This window comes from Haliotis cracherodii, unplaced genomic scaffold, assembly GCF_022045235.1.
Source record: "Haliotis cracherodii isolate W230 unplaced genomic scaffold, xgHalCrac1.p SCAF_5, whole genome shotgun sequence".
Lineage (NCBI taxonomy): Eukaryota > Metazoa > Mollusca > Gastropoda > Lepetellida > Haliotidae > Haliotis > Haliotis cracherodii.
The window spans coordinates 13,186,848-13,202,851 of NW_027266308.1; the positions used below are offsets into that span (position 1 = coordinate 13,186,848).

General features: G+C 40.6%; 1 protein-coding gene across 2 annotated transcripts in view; it reads left to right on the plus strand.

Annotated features, from left to right (window-relative positions):
* LOC139444286 (skin secretory protein xP2-like) overlaps positions 1 to 16,004 on the plus strand; it is a 97,825-nt gene that overhangs the window by 8,369 nt on the left and 73,452 nt on the right. The window contains exon 1 of one of the 2 annotated variants that reach the window (XM_071225214.1): positions 4,447 to 4,602. The exons of the other annotated variant lie outside the window; for it this stretch is intronic. The gene's annotated coding sequence lies outside the window, so the exon portion shown is untranslated. Of the gene's footprint in view, positions 1 to 4,446; positions 4,603 to 16,004 lie in introns of those variants that run through there. 2 annotated transcript variants of the gene reach the window in all.

A 16,004-nucleotide genomic window follows, 5' to 3' on the forward strand; every position in this document is an offset into this window, starting at 1 on the left:
CAAACAAACTGCATCACACCAGTCTTAAGAAACACATTGACATCACACCAGTCTTAAGAAACACATTGACATCACATCAGTCTGGAGGAACACACTGCATCACACAAGTCTTGAGGAATGCACAAAACACCGCATCACATCAGTCTAGAGGAACACACAGCACACTGCATCACACCAGTCTGGAGGAACACACAGCACACTGCATCACACCAGCCTGGAGGAACACACAGCACACTGCATCACACCAGTTTGGTGGAACACACTGCATTACACCAGTCTGGAAGAACACACTACATCACATCAGTTTGGAGGTACACACTGCATCACACCAGTCTGGAGGAATGCACTGCATCACACCAGTCTGAAGGAACACACAACACACTGCATCACACCAGTCTGGAGGAACACACAACACACTGCATCACACCAGTCTGGAGGTACACACTGCATCACACCAGTCTGGAGGAATGCACTGCATCACACCAGTCTGAAGGAACACACAACACACTGCATCACACCAGTCTGGAGGAACACACTGCATCACACCAGCCTGGAGGAACACACAGTACACTGCATTACACCAGTCTGAAGGAACACACTGCATTACACCAGCCTGGAGGAACACACAACACACTGCATCACCCCAGTCTGGAGGAACACACTGCATTACACCAGCCTGGAGGAACACACAACACACTGCATTACACCAGACTGGAGGAACACACAACACACTGCATTACACCAGTCTGGAGGAACACACTGCATCACACCAGCCTGGAGGAACACACAGTACACTGCATCACACCAGTCTGGAGGAACACACTTCATCACACCAGTCTGGGGGAACACACAACACACTGCATCACATCAGTCTGGAGGAACACAGAACACACTGCATCACACCAGACTGGAGAAACACACTTCACACTGCATTACACCAGACTGGAGGAACGCACAACGCACTTCATCACATCAGTCTGGAGGAACACACTGCATCACACAAGTCTTGAGGAACACACAGCACACTGCATCACACCAGTCTGGAGGAACACACTGCATCACACAAGTCTGGAGGAACACACAGCACACTGCATCACACCAGTCTGGAGGAACACACTGCATCACACCAGCCTGGAGGAACACACAGCACACTGCATCACACCAGTTTGGAGGAACACACAGCACACTTCATCACATCAGTTTGGAGGTACACACTACATCACATCAGGCTAAAGGAACGCACTGCATCACACCAATCTGAAGGAACACACAACACACTGCATTACACCAGACTGGAGGAACACACTTCATCACATCAGTCTGGGGGAACACACAACACACTGCATCACATCAGTCTTGAGGAACGCACAACACACTGCATCACACCAGACTGGAGGAACACACTTCATCACATCAGTCTTGAGGAACGCACAACACACTGCATCACACCAGACTGGAGGAACACACTTCATCACATCAGCCTGGAGGAACACACAACACACTGCATCACACCAGTCTGGAGGAACACACTTCATCACATCAGTCTGGAGGAACACACTTCATCACACCAGTCTGGAGGAACACACAGTACACTGCATCACACCAGTCTGGGGGAACACACTTCATCACATCAGTCTGGGGGAACGCACTGCCTCACACCAGTCTGGAGGAACGCACTGCATCACACCAGTCTGAAGGAACACACTGCACACACCAGTCTGGAGGAACGCACTGCATCACACAAGTCTAGAGGAACACACTACACACTGCATCACACCAGTGTGGATGAACACACAACACACTGCATCACATCAGTCTGGAGGAACGGACTGCATCACACTAGTGTGGATGAACACACAACACACTGCATCACATCAGTCTGGAGGAACGCACAACACACTGCATCACACCAGTCTGGAGGAACACACAGCACACTGCATCACACCAGTCTGGAGGAACACACAACACACTGCATCACACCAGCCTGGAGGAACACACAGCACACTGCATTACACCAGTCTGGAGGAACACACTGCATCACATCAGTCTGGAGGAACACACTGCATCACACCAGTCTGAAGGAACACACAACACACTGCATCACATCAGCCTGGAGGAATACACAAAACACTGCATCACACCAGTCTGGAGGAACACACTTCATCACACCAGTCTGGAGGAACAGACAACACACTGCATCACACCAGTCTGGAGGAACACACAACACACTGCATCACATCAGCCTGGAGGAATACACAAAACACTGCATCACACCAGTCTGGAGGAACACACAACACACTGCATCATACCAGTCTGGAGGAACGCACAGCACACTGCATCACACCAGTCTGGAGGAACACACTTCATCACATCAGTCTGGGGGAACACACAACACACTGCATCACACCAGTTTGGAGGAACACACTGCGTCACACCAGCCTGAAGGAACACACAACACACAGCATCACACCAGACTGGAGAAACACACTTCATCACATCAGTCTGGGGGGAACGCACTGCATCACACCAGTCTGGAGGAACGCACTGCATCACACCAGTCTGGAGGAACGCACTGCATCACACCAGTGTGGATGAACACACAACACACTGCATCACTCAGTCTGGAGGAACGCACTGCATCATACCAGTCTGGAGGAACACACCGCATCACACCAGTCTGGTGGAACACATTTCATCACACCAGTCTCGGGGAACAGACAACACACTGCATCACATCAGTCTGGAGGAACACACAACACACTGCATCACACCAGTCTTGAGGAATACACTTCATCACACCAGTCTGGAGGAACATTCAACACACTGTATCTCACCAGTCTGTTGTGTAGAATATCAAAACATAGCAACTTGTACTAATATCGCCTGTACTAACATTGTTGTACACACAATATCACTTGTACTGACAATGTTTTTCACAGTATCACAATGTGCAAACAACGTCGTATACAGTATCAAAAATGTGCTAACAGTATTGTACACAGTATCTTTGTGTACCAACAATGTTGTACACAGTATCGTAGTGTACTAACAGTGTTGTACACAGTATCGTGGTGTACTAACAGTGTTGTACACAGTATCGTGGTGTACTAACAGTGTTGTACATAGTATCGTAGTGTACTAACAGTGTTGTACACAGTATCGTGGTGTACTAAGTGTTGTACACATTATCGTAGTGTACTAACAGTGTTGTACACAGTATCGTGGTGTACTAACAGTGTTGTACACAGTATCGTAGTGTACTAACAGTGTTGTACACAGTATCGTAGTGTACTAACAGTGTTGTACACAGTATTGTAGTGTACTAACAGTGTTGTACACAGTATCGTAGTGTACTAACAGTGTTGTACACAATAAGATGATGTACATGCATTCGTACACTAGATATCATGAGGATAGGCAATGTTCTAAAACTGAACAAGAGCTGAAAAACACGATGGAATACAGAATATACTGCGTTAAAAACAATTCATTGATTGATTCATTAACTAAATATTTCAAGCCTGGCCGACATTTTTATATCACATCTACCAATATATTACCTCAAAGCGTGTTGTAAAAATTCCACAAGACTCATGTTTACCACAACAGATACGCCTGCAAAATGATTTACCGAGCATAAAAAGGCCTGCAGCTTATCCCAATATAATCATAAAATGATTACGGCCTCAAGATGTTTTACGTACGATATTTCCTGACGCCACCATCTATTAAAACTTCTACTTGGCGATACATTACAAGGTCAGTTCGTCATGCATGACCGTCATTGATCTGTGTTTAGTATCGTAATGCAGAAATTACCAGTATAAACTGACGTATATAATCTAAGTTGAGAAGAATTTGATACTGTGGAAACATTTTCAATGTGTATTTATATCAAACATTACTTACATAATTCTGAACACAAACGGCGCGTGTAATTCGTTGAACATATGTCTGTGTTGAAGTGTTAACGATCCTATATTTAATACCGAGGCACTCGACAGTGTGTGAACAAAGGCTTTGTCTGTGAGGGCTCTAACAGTTATCTTTGAATCATAGCAAGTGGTCGCTGGTTTAGTTTTCGATACTGTAAGGGAAATGATTTAATGGGGAAATTAAACATTAACCAATGCAATCACAGCTAATATCCAGGACTCCATCTTACGTCCAGAGATCATTGAAAATGTCAACGCTATCTCATAAATATGACATAATATTTGATGTCGGCTGAAAAAGATATCAAACAAATATTTCTCATGTTTGAGGAGTTTCCAGAAGCTAAGCTGAAACAAACTGGCGCTCCTTGTTGGAGTCGCTGATTACATTCGTTCGTAAGCTCTTGAACATGATGCCATCTTGATACCTCTCGGCCGCTTGTCAGTAACACCGCGTTATCCAGTCGTCTGAAAATCTCGTGCATGTTTACCATTGGGTCACGTGACAGGCTGATGTCATCTAGCTCGGCTGTTACTGAAAGACTTGGAAGTTGCGGCGATTGCCTTGCCTGAGGTCGCTTTGCCTTATTCAACTAGGGAGTGCAAAAACTCCGACAGATCGAGCGGAATTATACATCCGAGAGGCTTGTGTGATATTGTGAGCTCGGTAAGTACATGATTTGAATTATTTGTAACATGTGATTTAAAAACTACGAGTGTGCCCAGCGCGATCTGTCAGTTTAACAATGGAATTATTTCCATAATGGTATGAAACAGGGAACAGCTCAGTCGGCATAATTCTTTTAACATCAGTTGACCTGAAGTAAAAGTTTAACAATCGATATTTGAGTGTACCGTTTGTCTGGTTAGAGAATTTTCAGGGTTTAGATCTTGTTTAAGTAGACTGCGATACTTGTACTGGCTGTGTGGGCTGTCGCGAGGTATAGCCCCACCGTCAATATTTAGAAAGAGTGAATCTGTTTTCTCGCGTTGCGCTGTTCGTGAAAATCATGCAAGTTGCGCTTCTCCCTGTTGTCACCGTGGCCCTCAAAGTGTTGGCGCTTCGCCTTTGTTCGTTAATAACGTTTGCTTGAGAAAACGACGAGCAGAGAAGCGCCTACCAATGTTCGCGAGGGCCGAGGACACCACGGAGAGCTGCCTACATACAGCCATCTAATCTGTTGATAGAGAAACGCGTGGTTTAAAGGGGGTAGGGATGCGTTGGTGGCGGGTTACAACACATCGGGGGGATAAGATGTGACTTTTGGAGGAAACTTGCTGTCCAAAATGTTTGCATTTTAAGAAGTTGTAAGAAAGCCGGTTAAAAATACGAACTTAAAATAGACCTTTAGTGTATCTATATTGGTTGACATCTTGGTCAATACCTTGAAACTATTGATGACACATTAACTTGTTCCCTCAGTAAACATTGATCCCCCTCCCCTGACAACAAATAGTGATCAGTATGGGTGTGTAACCTGTTAATATTATATTTTTCTTGAAGTCTTGTGTTAGGTTTAATACCTCAATGTTTAAAGACTATTGGTGCCATTAAAACGAGGTGTATGATTCATGCGAAACATCTGGCATGTAAAGTCGGCTGAAGGATAATGCAAGAAAATTAGAAAGAACATGTTCTATCCCCTTTGGGATCCATGGCTAATTAAATTCCTATAAAGTGTTATTTATAAGGTACTATAAGGTCCATAATTTCAAGAAAAAACTCCCCATGAAGCCCTTACCCAGTTCTCACTTGAACTCCAGGCAGATTGTACTGAGAAGAGCTTCTTGCTAATTGCTTGAATTTCCAGACAATTTATTGCTGAAAAAGGGATATTAATCAGATGAAACAGGATAAAGTCTATCAGTTCTGGAACCAAATCAGCTTGATTAATCCTTCAAGTGACATATCTCAGTTGGCAGGGGACAGGCTTTCAGCCCAGAGATAATGGTTAGGGTGAAAATTAGGGAGATCTGGGTTGGGAAAAGCTGAAAGTGGAAATGAGTGTGTCCTTTTAGAAGAATAGATGATGTAACAGATGATTGGTGAAAGTTTGGCTTTGATTTAGATGGTGGGGTGGAATTATGGCTAGAAAGTTTAAGGTCAAGTTAAAGTGTAAGGTGAAGGTTGGTAGGGGTTATGGGTCAAGTATATATATAGAGAGATTATAGTTCATCAAAATTTTCCTTTAACTCCTTGCAGATTAATAAAAATTGGTTATGGGTCAAGTATATATATAGAGAAATTATAGTTCATCAAAATCTTCCTTTAACTCCTTGCAGATTAATAAAAATATAAAACTCACCAATAAAATTAATTTAATATCTCACAATTTCATTTCATAGGTTATAATATGACAATTTTCCTCAGATTTAAATGAATTATTTCTGTTTATTAACCAACTAAACCTATTCTGACCTTTAGCTCAACAATCAATATCATTTGGGTTAAATTTATTTCAGAAGTGGAAATGAAAATGTTTTTATTTCTTTACAATCAACTAAATGGTATTTTGCGAAATGAACTTCTTATATTCACCATGTTTATGAGCCAGGTCATTGTATGCATATTTTCTCACTAGTTATGGTTATGATATTAAAAAAGTAATAACATTTTAATGATTATTGAGGACAGAGCTCATATAAATGATATGTCTGTATCATATTGGAACCTAATAATGAGGAAAATAACACCACTACACCAAACACATGAATCAATGTAAATATATTTGCAAGGATGCGACTTGGTGTATCGTTCAATTACTATATTGAAAACTTCTCAAAAGAAGTTAAAGAACATGTGATTCTAATTGCTATGGTTAGTCTGTCATGTCATGACATTAACTATAGTAATATGAAAGAATTGGTGTTCTTTAACTCCATTTGTATGAACATCACAGAATGAAACAGTATCTCATAGTTGAAAGCAAATTCACAAAGTAATTGTAAGTTTTATTTCTGTAGGTTATATGCTTTAAAATAGACTTAAGACACAGCTGTACAAAGATTACTTTTGTGAAATAGGGCTTTGGTTCTGTCACGGTTATATATAGGTCCGTGGTTCTGTTGACTACAGAACCCATTTGATACCACAGATAAAAGGATGCTATCAAATTACCCACAAACACACTACCACTACCAGTTTATCAAAATAATCATTTAACAGCTTATCTGTAGAATCTCTGGTTGCCATAGTAACGGTAAGGAGAATTTAAAGGTCTGTATTCTCCTTGGAGAGACTTGCTTTCTTTGTCATGCAGTTTTCTGTGAAATTCACTCAAGATGTCTTCTGTTTTTTATACGTTCAATACCTTTATGTGGATAAAAAAATCTCTTCAACTTGCAAATTTACTCTCAACAGTTGAATAGAGTTTTGGAAACAGAATTTGTGATTTGAGGCTATTGTTCATAATCAGAATTTAAGGAAAAATTTCAGGGTTAGAAATGACCACTGGTCTGTTATCCAAGCTGAAGGGGTCGTTGTTGGCTCTGGTACTACATATGTGTACTCCAGGTACGTTTTTGTATACAGAAATCAGAAAGGTACCCTAGGATGAGTGCATTTTGCCACAGGCCGTATTGCGTAATGAGCTTAACCGGTTCCTTGAATGCTTATATATACGACACGTCCTGGATGCCAAACCAAAGTAAAATTCAACATGGCAGCACGTGATGTAAACATTTGTCTTTATATTTCCTTTCAGTAGAGGAACGGAACTGTCAAACTGTTGTATGGGATGCATTCCAGTGTGCTATATAAAAAATGAGCCATCATAGTACATTACTCTAAAATTCCAAGATGCACAGCATTATCCAGCATAACACTATGACATGAACCGATTTTGGTTTCAGGTTTAGGAATATGAACCTTCGGGTACCGGGTAGCTTTCTGTGTTCTGATTTGGCTAGGGTAAACGTTCCTGGTTTATGTATCTGTAGGACCCATGCCGACAATGTTATTCAGCGTTACCCAATCTAGGTGGAGTAGTCATTTACTCAGCAAATCCATTTTTTACATAAACCACTGTTCTGAATGAGTTGTGGGGGCACAAGTGGCCAAGTCGTCTAAGGCGCCATGATTCGCTGTGAAGAGTCGCCTACATTGGGCACGCCAGAAACCTATGATTGTGGGTTAGAATCCTGGTTCATTATGTTACTAGGTTTGTCAGCACTATACCCGTGCTCGTGGGTTTCACCGAAGTGGTAAACATCTGAGACCTGCATCACTTCGGGCTTTCCTCCCACACTAAGCTGACACGCCGCGATAGAAATGGAATACTGCTATAAGCAGCGTTAAATCAAACTCACTCACTCACTCACTGAGCTGTGAACACGATAGTCATGCTAGTTGAATATGACCAATGGTGTCTAACGCTTGATTTTCATCAAAAGCAATTTCAGTTTTGTATGAAATCAACCACCTTAAGTGCCTTAACCCCTGTTAATAATTCTAATAGGGTATGGGGATTTTATATTTTTTCAGGGCGGTTTCTCCTGGGATACGATTAGTGTTATCAACCAGTGCTCCATTCCTTAATAGGGTATATTAATGGGGTAACTCCAGTTCTTTGACTTTAGAACGCTTTGTAGATCATGTCTGTACATTCATTACCTGTAACCATGGTTACTGATTTGCAAGTTAACTTTGATAAAAGACTTATAGTAGACCTGATAGATAAATTTCATGGCTCCATCTGATAAATTCCCATTTATATTTGTAAATAATTTGATATATTAGTAAGAACTGTTACACATCACTATGAATGTTTATGCCAACTTTCCACAGAAGTCATGTGCACATGACCATTGTAAGCATTGTCATTCAAATAAGCCTTAACATGAAGCTGTGGTAGAGATTGGTCCAAGGTATGTGAACAATGTGACTGTAAGGATGTGACCAATGTGACTGTAAGGATGTGACCAATGGGACTGTCGGGATGTGACCAATGTAATTGTGGTAAGGATGTGACTCTTGCATGGTCATTTGACTAAGGATGTGACCAATTAGTGGACATACTAACTATCAATACCAAAAGAATTCTCAAGGCCCCTCACTTACAATAGGGACTAAACTCCGGCAATTGGTAGTCCCTGCAAGTTTGTTTGAAGTTGTTTAAACACCACTTTGTCTGCAAATTTTATGATGTATGTCAGTCTATCAGTATATGAATACTTCAAATACACAGAGACCATGTCTCGGTTGGACACAAGGAACTGTATTCAGAGTCTTGATCTATGCCAGAAATGGGGACCAGGCCGTGCAACAGAGTCCCTGAATGCTGAATTGAAGACTGTTGTTCTTCATGGGGAATACTTGGAAGAGTTGGAAGTCCAGAGACAACAATGTCTTCTGATACCATCATAGATATATGGGCCTTGCAGTCTCCACGGAGATGGATGTTCACTGTAATCAGTGAGCAATGCTTTGTTCCAGACCAAACACAAGACTCGGGGAAAATTCAAATTTGGAATAATTCCCCAGTACCCCAGGTTGAAGAGGCAAATCTAAGTAATGGCAATGGACTGAGGATGTACATCACACAGATTAATCAGCAAGGGGAATATGAGTCTCCAGCTGTAAGAATGATTTCTACACTTCACAGCCTTCAGATAAGCTTTGTGATGTGTGAGCCAGGTCTAGTCACACAATGGCAGTCTGTCTATAGAACCCTGGGGACAAGCCCACCGTGTTGTCCAGACTGTTTGTTTTAATTGGCCAGCTGCAATTAGTAAAGAACTCGAGGCCGTTTTCGTGACTTTATTCCTACACTAACTAGGCTGTCCACTCATCAACATCACAACTGTTCCGGCACTGAGGGTCAAGTTGTTGAAACCCTTCCTCAATTTACGGACTGCAACAATTTACATTTTGCCCAAGGTCGTGGACTTCAGTGACATTGCAGTAGCTTGCTCAGAGCCCCTGTTATGGCTATTGATGATTACCTCTGTTTCCTGTTGGCCGATCCTTTGGGCAAGGTGCGAACAGTTGCAACTTGTCTGCCAGTCTTCACAGCTGTTTATTCAACCTTGTAGGTGGGGCAAGACATTTTTTGCATGCCGCAATGGAACCAAAAGCCATAAAGGACATTAGAGGGGGCCTTATGTACACAAGGGTCGTTCTAACATCAACAATCTTCATTCTGTGGAACCATGATACTAAATGTTTAGATAATAATTCTATTTATATGTACTTCTTCAAGAGTTGCAGGAGAGTAGTGCTTCTATTGGATTCCTCAAAGGTTGCTCCGAGTGTCTGGTTTAAGTGACATTTTACGATGCGATAGTTTCTGTAACCACTAGTTCCAAGCCATTTCCCTGATTGAGGAGCAGTGTTAAACAAGTTTCACTCACTCACTCACTCTTTAGATGATTATATTCACAGTTTCTGAGCAGTTTAAGAGAAGTGTGGCGTTATGTTGAGTCAAGTCTGCAGTTTCTAAATGTTCAGACTTGCCAATAACTAGGTTGCCAAAAACTACTTGGAAATGTGAGCCGTGTTCTGGATGAAGGGAGGAAAAAAATAAGTCAAAAAGGCTTGTTTTTTCAAGATTGCTGTAGTGTTATTTCCAGGGGAACATGGCCTGACACAAAGCTGTTTGTCACCAGCAGTCTCCGGCAATAAGCACACGGCTGCCACCCAATGCTACATTCCTCAAGTTCCATAGTAAACTCAGTAGTAGTCCTATCAGCCTCGGGCAAAATTATTTTTTTGTAACAAAAATACAAGCCCTCTGGGTTGATTTATTCGATACTGCTTTCCCTTGAGATTTTTTTTTGGTCTCCGATGTGTTAGTTAATATCCCAATCTGGAACCTGGGAACTGGGGAAATGGAGCCTTTTGACAGGGCTGTAGATGTAAGACCTCCAACTTCTTTTTGACCTTATTTTTACACTTGGTCTCACTGGTGGCTTGAATTATAGGAGGCAGTTTGTCTTCTTGTTTTCAAGTTGAAGTTAGTCTCTAGATGATGTATGGTTATTAAAGTAACACACTGTTTCTTGTAATAACCCATGGGATTTTCTAGGGCAGCACAATCCTCAGTAATTGAAGCTCGTTACAGAACTGTCACATGGGGATTCTTGGTGTGGAGGCTTCCAGAATTTGTTGCTGATGTGACTAAAAGGGGATGGGGTGGATACAATGGATGTTGGGTAGAAGATGAGTAACCATGGTAACCATCAGGATGGGCCGAGCCTGTAAGGGTTGGACCTTCAGATACAGAGATTATCAGGGTTGTGTTAGTTTAAGTCGGGTATAGGGAGCCAAGTGGTAAAAGTGTTCGCTTATCCTGGCAAAAGCCAAGGTTCAATTCCCTTCGTGGGTAGTGAATGTGATGCTCAGGGGACCTTTGTCATGATATTGCTTGAATATTGATATGAGTGACACAAAATCTACTCGGTCTAACATATCAAGTCAGTGTTTTCCATGGCCGTTCCAAAGGGTATTATCCATGTTAACAATGATAAAAGTTGGCACTAGTCCTATAACTGCCCAATAGTTAAGGTATCAAAAGGACAAGTAGAAACTTGCTTTTGTAAGGGTTTTGCTATATGTTATAGTTATATTTTAAACTAAATATGTTAAGTTTCTATCACTGTGTAAAAGTATGTCTATTTTAATTGGAAGTGTCATGGCAGTAAAAATGTGGCATTGTTTTTGTTCAATCCAATATTTTCCCCAAATATTTTTCTTTTAAATTGTGTAGCTGTGTTCGGAAGGACAAGTCATGGTATTCTTATAAGAAGATAAAATGTTCAGCCATTACCACAATTAATGTTTTTAACCTTCCAGCATTTTGAATTTCTATCATGAACATTCTTGACTGACATACTGCACATGTTTGAAGTGAACATTAAAAACTGCTGTGTTGGCAGTATGGTGCCGACAGGCTGATTTCGGCTGACATTTTATCACCTCTTTGGTTTGTGTATTCACAGCTATGCCAACTATTTTCGTAAGTTATTTAAGTGTGAGAAAAAACTAGTCATTATTGTTTGTTTGAAGGTCAGTGCAAATTAAATGTTTCGTAGTAGTTTCCTGTGGTTTGACATTAACAGTTTGTGTAAAACTATCAGAAGCATGCTGGCCAATAGGGAAATAGTTGCTTGAAGTTCAAGACTGTCGGCTGCATCTAAATACCCTCAATTGTATGGTAATGTTATCCTAGGGGCTAGTTAGTTCATGGTGGAAGCACTGTGTCATTAAGGCACAGCTACTGATACTGGAGCACTACTTAGTCAACATAATAGCGACATAATGGCCATGTTTTAAGGCTTTTGAATAAGATTTCGCTCTTGAGATATCCATTTATTGATAAAAACTGCTGATTATTCAAACCATTCCTGGCATTTCATGATTATCCTGACCATTTCAGCCCCATCCATATAATACCTAAGCGATGCAGTTACTTTGGGTTCTGGGTTGTGAACTGAAATAGATCAGAATATAAAAAAATTATTCATAATATTTATTTTTTAGGCTAGTTAAGTATGACAAGATAAACAGGGCAAAAATTGGTGGGGATTCACTTGAAGTCAAATATCTTTAAACAATGTTGAATCTTATATTAAAAAGGTTGTGAGTTTGTTTCTAAATTTTTTGTTATAGTAATTGTGAGGGTGTATGCTTTAAGTTTTCATCCAATGGTTCTTGTATTTATTTGTCACAACTTAACAAGTATTATAGGCATAAAAGAAGGAAATGAGCACATATTGATTTTCTTTTCAATAAACTTTTTTGTCTCTTTTCACTATTCATCAAGATTCATACAGACAAATCTGTAATCATAGAAAAATGAGTTGTCTGGTATTATTAGATAAGGGAGTTTGCTTACGTAATGATCCGATTTGAAGATGTATTAAAACCAAACTATTGTAAACACAAAAGCAGTTGTAAAAGAGGGAGACTTACTGAGGTTCACCAATCCTTTTTCTACAAGGTTTATGTTGTGACATTCCAGAATTCTTTGGAATTTTTTGGGGCCAAAAATGATACTTTTGAGCACCGAAAAACTCTAAATGTCCTTTCAAATAGAGCTAGATAATAAGCAGTTGTGTTTAGAAATTTTGCCTCCTTCCATTTCAATGTTGATAATACCCTTCTCAGTTAATCATACTGTTTGTTAAACATTTTTCATCATTTGCTCTGTTTGTGGAGTATACTTGTGTGAAAGCACATTTTACTATCAGATGTAACAGTAATATTTAATCAGCAAAGATAGTTTTAAAATAAAATATGTCATGGAGAAGTCACTGCGTTCAGTGATTTCAGTGATTAAACATGTTATAGTTGATATATATAATTTCTCTATAATTTTGCATAATGACCAACAGTTGCATCAGTACTTGTTTAAATTTTGTTCAGAATGGCCTGTGAATTTCTGGCTCAGAATCAACTGCAGCATCAATTGTGTGATGCCACAATGGTTTCAGATTTCTAAATGTATCCTCAGGCACCAGGAGCCATACTGAATCTATCCTAATCTGGCACTCTAATACTAGTCATTTTGAATCTTAAACCACCATGCCGTGCTTGCCGATGAGCCAGCAGTTCTTGTGTGGTGCCTTCTCTTGACACACATTGGGATTACGTCTTCCTCCCCATGCCGGCTTCTGCCATCACACTGAGTCAAGTGTATTGGACAGGGCACTTGGTGGAGAACAGGGACCAACTCTCATTCATAATGGATGGCCTTTGGAACAGGGGGTTTTGGAAATCGATAGCGTCAGTTTGGGTAGTTTTTGTAATAATGCAACAAATTGAGGTTGAGGTCAGAGACAGGTTATCTGATGTTTGCAGTCTTGGTTTAAACGATGGGTGTTATTGCCAATATCCTGGCCTAACGATTCCCGGCCCGATTTGCTTGTCATAGAACCATTCACTCTTTCATGTCTTTCAGATAAACTGTTTCTAAAAATTTGTTTTACTTCAATTTGGATGCAAATAAAGTCAAGTTACTTAGTCTGGCTCCTGTGGATTGACTAAAGGAATTGGTGCTTAGTGTTGTCCCAAGGGCACATGTATGTGTCATGTGTGTAGTCGGATACTTCCTGCGAAACCTCCTATACGGAATTGATAACTGCTTGTAACAAGAGTTTGATATGAATGTAAGGATGCTTTTCAGACAATCAGACATGTTTAAGCTATCCTTACTTTTCCTGTGAATGGACTATGGTAACACGGACATATTAAACAATGCATTAATTTGACTCCTAAAAATACTAAAATCAGCATGAGATTGGTTGTAATTTTTTGGTAAATGTTTTAAGTAAGACAGTGATGAGTGAGTGAGTGAGTGAGGGAGCCATGATGGTTTTACGCCGCTTTAAGCAATATTCCAGCAATATCACGGCGGGGGACACCAGAAATGGGCTTCACACATTGTACTCATGTCGGGAATCAAACCCCTTTCTTCGGCGTGACGAGCTAACGCCTTAACCACTAGGCTACCCGACCGTCCCAAGACAGTGATGAAATACTGGCATGACTGGTTAGCTGAATATTGTAAAAGTTGAAAAATTACCTAAAATAGCCTTGTTTGGTCCCAAATTACAATTTTGTCATTTTTTCCCCCTAAGATATTAACATGCGTAAAATATGACAGAGCAACTTGTTAATGCACTGGTGATCTATTTCAGTCATACAGTGTCTGCGCTTATGTTTAAACACTCTAGTAATTCGAAACACCATATTCTTTTTCTGAAAAACAGCTAATTATTGTCACCAGGTTGATTTTATGAATGAGTTTTTACTACATGTAACACTTACATCTTGGCCCAATGAAAAAGTCGAAGCGAAAACCCCCATCAGAGCAAAAATGTTTACATTACTCTTTTTCACATGAAAATACTAATTTTGACATTGCTGACAATGCCAAAGCTTCAATTAGGGTTTGCATCTCTGCCTTAAGTGAGGGTTGCTCTTGACCATTGGTGTCCCTTGGGAAAGTTGACACACCTGTGACAAAGCTGTGATGTTAGTGACAACTGTGTGAAACTCCATTAAGTATTGGTGATGACTACAGGGTCAAGGAGCTAGATAGGTGTGCCTGCCTTCAGGTGTGAAGGCCAAGGTCGGGTGACTCCCTACCTGTTCCAAGGATGTGATATGACCTCTTGCAGATGATGAGCTGTCCTACATTTCTCTGCAGGTGTCGACGCTACATTCCACACAAATATCGCCATGACAATGTGGCTTAATTGTACAACTCTCCAGAAAATGTCTTGCTACTTTTGTTTTGTATTTCTCCAGAAATATTGTCATGCTATCTTTATTTTGAACTTGTCTTGAGCATGCTTTGCTGGCATCCGCCATTGGGACAAGGAGCAAATAGTAATACTAATGATGAAAATACAAATGGACATCGCTATTACACCATATCCACCCACGAATACATGCTCATAGCGCTACATGAAAACACACGTAAGAAAGAGAATTAAGCAATATCAAGCCTGCATTGATGAGTTTTTAGATCAGCATTGAATGTTGTTAGAAATGGAGATGACCATAGCACAGCGAGGTAGTTCACAGTTAGCTCGCATGTAGTTCACGATGTAGTTCACGATGTAGTTAATGATGTAGACCACAAGGATGCTAGGTCTCGGCCGTAGACGGTACAAGGTGTCCATGGCCATAGATAATGTTATCTTTCAACCAGCTCACTCGGGACTCCGTAGGGTGTGCATGTACCTTGGCCTACAACGGTGTTGGGGATAAGGAATAGTGGTGAGTTTCAGATTTTTGAAATGTGTAAAAGCAAGCTTCAAACTCTCTTGTACTTTGCAATAATTTAATTAAATTTATCAAAATTCTCTTTAGTAATGGAAGAATTGTCCTTTTGTAAGCCACTTTGTTTATGTGAAAACATAAATCAAGGACAGTCTATTTGCCCATGTTTTTCACCTATCGGCAAAGACCACGATCCCACACTTTAAAATTGACTTATGACAGTCATAGTAATCCCTCTCTCAAACTGGGCGATGAAGTGACTGTCGATATGGTCCCTCTCCATGAACAGAGATAAGTCCTGCTTTTAATGGGAGATGACGCACTCACTGTAGATGCGAACT